The 8,654-nt window shown below is 45.6% G+C and overlaps 1 protein-coding gene across 9 annotated transcripts in view; it reads right to left on the minus strand.

Annotated features, from left to right (window-relative positions):
* The window catches only part of LOC107270148 (transcription factor AP-2-epsilon), a 124,979-nt gene that overhangs the window by 11,131 nt on the left and 105,194 nt on the right, over positions 1-8,654 (minus strand). The window lies entirely within an intron of this gene.

Raw genomic sequence — 8,654 nt, forward strand, 5'->3', positions numbered from 1 at the left:
GTTTTCCCTCACTTGTCCAAATTGTCACGTAAGATGGCCGAGTACAATCACGTTAACGCGCATTGTGCGGTCCAAAGGAGCTGGATGAGCCTCGTTAAGGACCATTGATATCCAAGCACGCTCGCCGACATAAAGGGACTGATAACCGTGGGCGTCGATCGAACGTTCGGTTTCTGTATATGTTTCTGCTAGTTTTATAAGTGATTGGCAGACTCGGGCAATGGGCGAGTCCAGGACTGAAAGTGTACGGAGATCGAACGATAGGTGTTCAGGCACGTGTATATGTGTATATGCGACACGCGAGATACCGTAAGTCATCGGAGACGATGGACGGTGATAATTAAATGTAGAACGTGCTTTCGTTAATGGCGTATATCTTCGTGGTTCTTAACGAAAGTCGCGCGAGAAGCGTTCTCTGCTCGGGTTTCAAAATTCATCGGGGAGTTACGAAATGTTCTTGGTCTCGTGGCAATAAGTCTACGGGGCCAATGTAATCTTGGGAATATTTTAAACTCGACTCTCATCGATTTACGTGTATATAACGCTTAGGAAATTTCAATTCCTGTGCATCGATAACTCGCGTTATTGCATTGCCGCTCTGGAATGCTTAATATCGGTAGGGTCAGCCAAAGTGTATTGTGTTCTGATATTATTATTATTATCATCACAGAGAAAAGCGATGGTCAAGCTAAAACTCTTGATTATTGATTACCGAACTGTGGCTGTATGCTGTATGATATACAGAGCGTCCTAAAGAAGTACAGACCCTCTATAAAGGATCCGACTGAATACCGAAGGGGACTGATATTATTATTATTACTAAGCAAACCTCGGGAAACAGCGTAAAATCCCACTGGAAACCGTTGAACTTTCCATGAACTTGTAGGTGGACGACACAAGAGTTTCCATGGTTTTCGAATTCTCATCCTGGTCCGCTGTACAACTTCAGATTGCGTAACACGCGAGATATCACGTATAACTAGGGTAAAAGTGGAAATCGTTACGGCAGTTACGAACCCGTTGAAAAGTCATAAGGGTTACGTCAGTGATACTCGCAGATGTGAATTTCGTGTGTTTGCAGTGTCGATAGAATAATTATTATTAGCGAGAGTGTTATTACGTGCGAGAAGAAGATTTAGCCGACGGCGTGTATCGACGGGCGGACGAGAGAGGCCAGATCGAGGCAATAAATATCACATAGAAGCCAAATAGGCTGATCGTGAGACGCGCGTTGGCCAACGGCCATAAATTATCACGTAGCCTGTGTATAACCTCAAAGCTGCAAGTGAGCAGTGTAGTCAGTCTAACGGTTTCGACCTGTCTATTCGGTTAAGGTGTAAACGAAACGTGCGAACAGAGATTAGGTACGGCTGGTATATCGTGCAGGATTATAAGTTTACGCCAACAAAGGTTAAACGCGTAGCCACATTGCGTCAGCAGTTTCCACGGTGTCTTCTACGTGCCTTTACGCGCCTCCGTTGTGCTTTACATAGCTCGTAAATTTGACACGTGCATCGTCCCGGGGTGTATCGGGATACTGCCAGACGGTGGTGCCATCCGACGGGATTATAGCGAAATAGAAACTTCCAAACAGGCTCTGACACGTCGAAGCGACGCGACGGGTCTGTGCGTGTACTTCGATACACTTTACACGTGAATATTGTTACGATGCGCTGTTGCGGTCGTATTTATTAAAAATTCACGTATGCGTGGTTGTTCCTATTTGTTATCCCGTCGCTGTTATTTATATTGGTAAAAGCAGCTGATCGGTAAGTGTCTAGATGAATACGTAGCTACAGGTATACACACGGATAACGACAGAAGCGACACCTGTTCCGTCGCGATTACCCACGCAAATGGCAAAATGGCAAAATGGCAAAATGTCAGCCGGCCCACTCTATTGGCATGCTATCTCTATTTATCGATCTCTAGTTATCGTGGCAAAGAGACACGAGCTGGGGACCAATCTCTATTATACTGTGAGTGGGCGCGTATTAATTTATTTAACGGTAACAAACGACTCTGTTTTCATAGCGTCGTAATGCCCCCCCGTGAACGTAGCCGGCGGTCCCTCGTTGTATATGCCGTATTTACTATAGTTCCGTCGCACATAACCTTTTATGCGGGGCTCAATTGTGAAATGGTTTCAGCGTTTACCGATGACTCTGCCGACCGATCGGGATCAACCGTGAAGTCAGGCAGTTGCGCCGATTCGCCAGCCACGAGGCGCGCGCGGCCGTTAGGCTTTGAAAATTCCAAGACTCGCCGAGGCGTGCAGTCGCGTGTCTTACGCACTTGACCGTATTACGCGTTGAATGCTTATTGCGCGAATCGGATATATCGTACGATGGTTAAAGACGCGTATCGTTCGAGTCGATCGATCATCGATGACGACAGATCCGCGTGAAACGAGCAAAGTGCAATTATTGTTGTGCACTTGCACTTTCTATTTGCTCGGTATGTTATCGGTGGTGGATGATATTCTCGAGGCTGCGATGAAGGATCGTGTGGACTTTGAAATTTAATACGTTCATTAATATCACTAGACAAGTGGGATGGTTTATGGGGATTTTCAAGGTTCGTGAGAATCAAATGAAATTAGCGTCTAGGCTACTATACGAAATCGACACCTATTACTAATTATCGATCCGACATTTCAAACTGAATAATCGATCGGTACGAGAATTCGATCACAGACAATTTCACTCCTCGCTAGTCATCGATAAACAATTTTAATAATAATTCGACGAGCAGTAATGGATAATAAAAGATTTCAGAACACGATCGACCGTATAAGAAAATCATTGCGTAATCAAATTTCCATAATAGTAATAATCGCGAATAGAATGACAGATAAATCGCGAGGAGGAATCGTACAAATTGCAAAAAAAAAAAGGAGGACGCGTGAAGTTGCCTAATGACAACCATAAGCATTCGATAACCGATAGTCAAGAATCGAGTGGGAATCTCGCAACGAGAACACGTGTAGCTGTCAGGACTGTATAGCAGGAAAGTAGATTTATTTTTTATATAAAAAAGAAATGATAACCCCACTATCAGAAGGGAGATGATTTTACCCGTTAGAAATGCACTTAGCAGCTTTCCGTGCGTGCACGGATATAAATCAGAACGTTGATCGAGTCCGGTGGCTGCTATCCAGGTGCGTGACTTCGTTTCGATTGAAAGCCGGGAGTATGGACGTGGCAGTAGCGTTGAGAAAATTTACACGGGAATACATAAATATGTTCCACCAAAGTACCTTGATACACTGTACGAGCATAGTAGGTAACCGGGTAGTACCCGTGGTAATAGATACACAACAAGAAATAGTTGGCAATACTGTTTCAGGTGTTAAACCATCACGATAATCCACCGGAGCGTTCAGACTCCCAAGCGTTATCCCACGCGACCTCAAAGCGTGCAGCATTGAAAAAGATGCTCCTTCCAACGTTTAATAACACACAGTCTAATCGCAACTACCAGGAGACTCCCAGGCCTGTCGTTCCCTCTAATGCCGTTAACGGCTATTTCACGTCTACTCCCCGGCGACAGCGTCTAGGAAGTACGCGGTGAGCCTATTTGTCACTCGGTTAGCGTGGATATATCGCTCGTTGCCCGCCACGTGAGAGAAGGTTAGTCACGACGTCGTCCTGGCGACAGGGAAACACCGAGAGCCACTGCCTTCGCCACCCTGAGATTAATCGGCACGCGTTTAAGTAGCCGATATAATTAGCAGCTCGGGATATAACTTCGGCGCGATCATAATTTACGTGCGCGAACCGACAGGAGGTTGCGCCGCCCTCGCGGTGACCCGACCAACTAGGCCGCGTACGATTCTCACGTCTGTCACTCTATGTAATACATTTGCTTCTAACCCGGCAACAATTTCACATGCTGCCAATCGGGCTGCCTCTCCCGTACGGTGCACTGGACTGGTATAGATAATCCTACGAAGTTTTATCCAACGACACGTGTACCCTCCGTTACGAAAGTTAACGAAAACGACAAAGTGACGCGCCCGTCTACACATCGCGGCACTTGTCAGCTTCGACGTAGCATTTACGTCGTTTCCCGAGGCTCGTCGGGAGTTTCTCAATGAACGACGAGGTTCGGAAAAAGAATGAGCTGGATGCTGAATCGGTCTGGACAGTATAGCGTGGATAGTGTGGTAGCGATTGCTGGCAGCTAATAGTGATTGCAGGGCGAGTTGCTGGGTAATTTTCATTCCAACGGAAACGAGCGGAGCCAACAGGAAAGCTAAGTAAGTCGCATCAATGAAAGCGACTGCAGTAGCTGTATACGTGTGTACACTGTACATTTAATTTTTTAAATTCCATAACGCGTACCAAAAGAGCTTCATTTCTATTATGAAATTGCTACGATAAGCGTTACGCGTTATCACAATGGATACATAAGAGGCATACACTAATCCTTAATAATCGGCAATCTTCGTATCATAAAACGGAACTGGCTCTTGTTTCACTGCGAGCAGATATTACAGGTCAGAATACAACCTGCTGCATTCCGCTGAAGTTTCAGCCAGAAACCTACTAGGCTCTGGGTATATTCCAGCTCAATGGCAGATACCTACACCGATCTGATACCTGGTGCTCGCGCGCTTGAAGACGCTTAAGCTACCGGATGCTACGACTAAATAGAACAGAGTGCACGTTTATATAAAGCGAGTGCGCACTCTTTACCCGGTGCATAAAGGATGATAATTGATGCTACTAGCCGTAGCTATGAGAGCAGCAGGATATCGCTTCTGGTCGCAAGGATTGCGTCACTCCTGCGTCCTTCGATAACAGACCTGAGGATACTGTGTATCAAGCGCATACAGAATGCGTTATTACCGACTGGATGCAAATCTTCGTACCCAACCGCATTTATTGTTCCCTTAAACTTGGGTGCAATCGGTGCATCCCATGCAAGATCGTTCTTAAGAAAGCCATAGGCTAAAGTGAAAAATAAGCAGTGGGACTGAAATTGTCTAGGGACAAAAAAGTCACTAGGTGACTACAGGTACGAATGGAGTGACAGTGTCAAGCGAGACCCGTCGGCTCGACCTCTGGTGAAACCGAAGTACGAGAGTATATAATAGAGGGCGCGGGGCTGGGGTGACGCAAGACAGGGTAAAGGTAGCTTCAAATGTTTTGTCCCGTCGGCATTGGTACGTGACGTCACTAATCGCCGCGAAAACACGAACAAAAGGCAGAAGAGGCGCGCGTCTCATTGCGCGTCACTCAAAGTATAGGCCTCGTTAACAGTTGTCCGTTGTGTGAATAAATTTCATTAGAGCGTCCACTTATTAAGTGTCATCAGGCATTGTGTGATATTTCGAGTGTTATGCAATGTTTCGAGGAAGAGAGCGAGGCTGCTTGTACTAATCGTTCTTAGAAGTAGCGATCCCGGTCTGGTAGAATCACCGGGTAATGGTGGCCATGTAAGATCTATAATTACAGGCTCGGAGGGATCGAGAAAAGAACTCGTTAAGGTCGGTAAGGGCGGGATCGCGTAAAAAAAATGTATTACCTACCGAGCACGTCGCTCCAGTTAGAGAGAAAGAAATTTTTTTATATTCTCGGCTACTTTTCAAAATCGTCATCGGCAAGTCACTGCGATTCGAAAATATAAGTCAGCGACGAGCGTAAAAGCGGCTGCGATCAAAGAGCATGTGAAATGCGATTGCGAAACTTTATGACGTCAAATCGTACGGCCGCGGGTCCTCCGCGTTGCCGTGCGCGTAGTATAACGATTTAATGACTTATTTATCGTACGGCTGTTAAAATGGACACGATACCGGGGGAGATCGGGATGACCATAATTAGTCATGATAAAGTGAAGCGCAGGAGCGTATACGGGAGATGGGTGGGACGGAGGGATGATGACGAAATAAAAAATAAAAAAAAGATACGACCAAAGAAGAAAAGAAAAATTCTCTCTAGCTAAGAATCGTGTCCTTTCGAATTCCATGCATGCGTGAGATCGAGTACTACATTACTACATAACATTAACAGAATACCGATTTCTCCACGCACGATGTCCGGCCGAATGAGACCGCGTGCCGATAACGTGCGTCGAGTCCTTGGCATTTCCATATATTTGGTAAGTGCATTACACATCCTCCATACAATACGTACCGATCGAACCCATAAATCGTATCCGACCGTACCGATCTGCCCAAGTTAGATCGGGCAAATAACAATAATCATTGAAATCCACTGATCACGCCTGAACGTACGTAAAAAAAAAAAAAAAAAAAAAAAAAAAAAAAAAAAAAAAAAGACGACACCATTATTTTCTAAGCAACACGCATACAGCCAATTATACGCCCTTTACCCCATTTCGTATGTTAATTAATACAATCGGTATATATACCAACGACAAGATAACACGTTATCTCCCGAGCAACGAATTGATTTCAATTTCATCTTAATTAGCGGCAATCTGCGTGGATGGCGAAGTCGTGAAGTCTTACGAGCCTAGAATAAATAAAAAAAAAACATCTTTGGCCCAGTTACTTTCGTAAGTCCTGTGTTAGTCGCGTCCAATTTTTTTTTTCTCTTTTTTTTTTTTCTCTTTTTTTTTTCCGTTACCCACTTCATTTCGTCTCTTTTCCGTCAATCCGACAATCTCGCTCTCTAGTACCAATCCGAACTCTCGTTTATCTCCTTCCTTCGTCCTCCTCCAGCTCCCAGCGTCCCAACAGCCAACGGATCTTATCTCACCAAGCATCTATCCCGTTCGCCGGCTCCCTCGAGATGAAATGCTGTCCCACGATCTTGTCACATCGGAACACGCGTCTTACGAAATACACGGCTACGCCGGAGAACGAAGCTGCGCGCTCGCCGAGTATCGGAGCGTATTAGAAATTAGTTAGAACTTGGCATGGGCGGGACTTTGCGTCGAGTTCCCTGTCCGACGCGTCGCGCGAGCGGCCTACGCGCTCTCCCGGCGAACGAATTCGAAATCTCTTTAATGACTCTGCGCTCCGCTCCAAATAATTACGTGGCAGCGTTCTTCGGAGATCGCGGGATTTTCTATTGAAAATTCGAGCGGCTCCGCGACGTTCGAGACGTCGGTCGACGGGGATTCGTTAGTGGAATCGAATTTTGCTATTACCATTATTATTATCGTCAAGCATCCTACGACGTCACAGGCTAAGACCTACCCCGTGATATACCTCGATACCCTTCGATTTCCCCAGATTATTCAGAATCTCAAAAATTCGAGCGGGTCTGCCACGTTCGAGATATCGATCGACGGGAATTCGTTAGTGTAATCGATTTTTGCCATTACCATTATTATTATCGTCAAGCATCCTACGACGTCACAGGCTAAGACCTACCCCGTGATATACCTCGATACCCTTCGATTCCCTCAGATTCTTCATAACGATTTGGCAATACGCGTCAAATCGTAGGACGAGTGCAAATAGCCATGAGAAATTATTTTCAACTCGGTGCAACCTCACGTGCGGAGGTACTAATGACTCGGCGAAGCTGTAACGAATGAGGATGATTTACGGTGAGATTATGTGATGTGATTATTACGTAGGGAGCATTGATAAATTAATATACCGCCTTAACGCGGCATCGTACTCAGCCACCTTGGGCACGCTCCGAGACCCAATTGCATACTGCTTTTCGAATTTACATGCGAGCCGACTCGAGTCGAAGATCATCGTCGTGTATTGCTGTGCTGTCTTGTAATAATAATTATTATTAAAAAAGTAATTTTTAATCGAAGCAAACGGCATATCCACAGCGGAAATGTCTTTGGGGAAAATTTTCTTTTCAATATCCTCCGGATGGGTTAAAGGCCCCTCTCGGTTATGGCGACGCACGTGTGACGCGTATACACGCACGATTTCCTGGCTAATCAGTCCACCGGATACGGACCAATCGTAGGGGTCGATTGGAAGCTCACTTATTTCTCAACCATGATTGGTTAAGCCTTGCGACTAGGGGAGTGTGACTTTTCGTACCCTTCGGCGGTGACGTAGGAAACGGCGGCAGCCACGCGGACACCCCGGAGCCATTCGAAGCATCGGGCCTCGTTAATTCCATTAGGGGTTCGATTTTCAGGAGTCACCAGGCACCCGACAAAAGGGACAGGCACACGGTTGGGGCTGACTGTTACCACCCGTCGACACTCCTCGCCGGTGGCCAAATACAAAATGGTGTAACAAGTTTTCACATATAAGCATACATAGGTGTGTACATAGTGAGATAAAAATTATTCGAGGATCGACCCGTATCGCCTTCCGATAGCGTGACCCTTGACCGATAACGTACGCGAGTCTCGTAAATTTGGGATACGGCCGAACGACGTCATCGAGGATACAAATTTTTAAAAATAAACGTAAATTTACGTTACCGATAGAAAATTCAAAAAACATCTATAGTAAGTTCTCGATTTAAAAAATGATCATTAACATGGCAGCCAGCAATCCAGCCCGTTTGGCTCGTTTGAATGATTAATTATTTCTAATGCTGGCCACACGTCGCTAATCAACAGTTGCTCGTGTAATTGCCCAGTACGGCTGATTGCTCGTACAAAAAACTCGTTCGATTTCCTTTTACCGTAGGAAGCCGCGATTCGACATAATTTCATGCAAATATCGGCCAGCGTGTTTCTGTTTTTTTTTTTTT

The sequence above is a fragment of the Cephus cinctus genome, unplaced genomic scaffold (assembly GCF_000341935.2).
Source record: "Cephus cinctus unplaced genomic scaffold, Ccin1 Ccin1_scaffold0076, whole genome shotgun sequence".
Lineage (NCBI taxonomy): Eukaryota > Metazoa > Arthropoda > Insecta > Hymenoptera > Cephidae > Cephus > Cephus cinctus.